This window comes from Acartia tonsa, chromosome 3 (assembly GCF_053477335.1).
Source record: "Acartia tonsa isolate MP-2025a chromosome 3, ASM5347733v1, whole genome shotgun sequence".
NCBI lineage: Eukaryota > Metazoa > Arthropoda > Copepoda > Calanoida > Acartiidae > Acartia > Acartia tonsa.
Genome location: NC_137262.1, coordinates 54,119,970 through 54,122,199, shown reverse-complemented (window position 1 = coordinate 54,122,199; position 2,230 = coordinate 54,119,970). Strand labels below are relative to the sequence as shown.

Genomic DNA, 2,230 nt, shown 5'->3' with positions numbered 1-2,230 from the left:
AAATAATGTTAAACTTACAAAACTTAAAATTATATTAAATTGTAATTGTTTAATGCAAAAGCCATTTTTATTTTAAATTTATTTTTGGCAAAGAATATTTAATTTTATACAAATATATGAAATATTGTACAATCTATGTGTGTGATTAATCTATGACGCGGGAGCGTTCAACTCTCCATATTCGTTGTATTAGTCTACAACAGCCATCTTAGTAAAAGCAAGGGAAAATTGTCTACCTAAAAGTTTAAAGAAAATTGTTATTTTTTAGTACAAAATATACATTTAAATCAATTCAAAGCATATAAACTTAATTTGAGCTTTTTACTTTCAATTTTAATAGTTTTTAGCAACTTATTTTGTTTCTTTTAAGCAAAATTTCATTTAAATAGTTATCGATGGAATGTATTATGTATATTTATATGTAAAGTGATAGAAACCTGTATCTACATCAAATAATATGGGCTAATCCATTTCAGAAAGTGCTAACGAGTGATAAAAAGTTCTCAAAATGTAACATAAAACTGTCTCTGCTGAGATACAAGGTAAAACAAATATTAACATAGTCAATTCATTCACCCAACGAAGCCGCATATGCAAAGATTTTATTTAAACCAAAGTTGAAGATATGAATCCATTGAATACACTGTTCCTATTTAATTGTAAAAGACCAATAAATGAGTACCGTTAACGGCCTCCAAGTTAAACTTTAAAAGCATTTTAGTCCATTAAAAGTTTGGGCTTAATATGATATTATTAAGGCCTGGAATTAGCTGAGCCTGTGGAGAGTGAATCTGCCCTCTTTATCTCTAGTGGAGAATTTTGTTTGCGCCCCTCGTGACGGATCAGAGGGAAAGCTTTAGCGCGAAGAACCATAGGTAAAATGTTGTTGATTGAATAACTACCTAATGAAATTTGGAATCAAAGTTATAGTGTAGATTGCTGCCTATCCAAATATCATCTAATTATGGGTTTTCGTTACAGGATTCACCAAGTGGAACGAAGAACTTGGAACCAATAGCGAAAAAGGAGATCCTTCGCTAAAATTAAGGTACAAAATACTCACCTTTATATTAATTCCTTCAAATTAACTAGAAAGTCTCAATGTCAAAGCTAAAAAACACAGAGTTACCCTTGATTATTCAATAAATGGAGCTCCTTCTAACATAAAATATATGATTGATGTTTTTAGACTGACTTCTGCCACTGTAACACCGATTCATATGGATTTATCCCCAAATCTGGCCTGTGGTCTGAAGCATTAAGTCCTTGATTGCCGTGGAATTGTTCTGTGTTGAGTACTGCCGTGGATATTTGCTGTTGTATATGTTGATGAGCTGATCTGATAAGCCTGTAGTTCTGGAAAATATTAAGTGGAAAGAGCTGGATTCAAGAAGTAAGTTTTATATTCTTTGACTAATGAACCATTGGATTGTTTTAATGAAATGCACTATTCTGAAAAGCCCGAAATCTAAAAAGACTTTATAAAGAAACTGACAAAGCAATGCAAATTTTAGTATTTTAATTCTGTATTATACTTTATTGTTTTATTTGTAGTTCATTTATAACAACCTAATTCTGTGATTTTATTTTAGGTTGTTTTAAAACCGCTGTATTCTACCTGAATAAACGAGTATTGAAAGCTTCATTGATTGTTTTACTGGCAGTTGTTCATTCGGGGACACCTGCCGCACTGCTACATCTCTAACTAGTGGGCTGTAGTACAGTGAAACAGGGTAAAAAAAAACATTCTATAATACAAAGTACAACGAGTCTCTCCGTCTGTCTGTCCATCTGTCTGAAGCTTAAGATCTCGGTAACTGCAAATTGCGAAGCCGCTAGCTGATATTAAAGTGTTAATAGAATATTTTGAGGTTTTGTTTTGCATATTTAAAAGTACACCAAACATTTCATCTACTTTATTTTACTCATTTGAAAATAAAAAACACCCTGTAAAATTATATTTAAGTAGGTAGTTTACTGAAACTTTTCAAACATTGACAGCCATAAAACATTATTTGTCAACAGGGCTTAAAGTAAATTCATGAAGCAAATATCAAACAAATTTTGCAAACACATTTTTAAAGCAAATAATTCAAAAATATAAAAATTATACACCGTTTCTTTAAGATTTTAAATCATAGTTTTTAGCGAAGCTACTCTCTAATTAAATTTGTCCGTCAGTCCGTCCGTAACGATATGGGGGAAACGTGATTTTCTCGGATTTTTCAAG

The 2,230-nt window shown here is 31.3% G+C and overlaps 1 long non-coding RNA gene across 2 annotated transcripts; it reads left to right on the top strand.

Moving 5' to 3' along the window:
• The first annotated feature begins 455 nt into the window (after positions 1-455).
• LOC145315300 (uncharacterized) lies at positions 456-1,701 on the top strand. Of its 2 annotated transcripts, XR_013878019.1 has the most exons (5): positions 456-542; positions 759-875; positions 982-1,048; positions 1,190-1,393; positions 1,593-1,701. It is a non-coding gene; the product is annotated as an uncharacterized LOC145315300 (long non-coding RNA). The 2 variants fall into 2 exon arrangements; XR_013878018.1 differs by lacking the exon at positions 1,593-1,701 and having other exon boundaries at positions 1,190-1,586.
• Positions 1,702-2,230: the final 529 nt, after the last annotated feature.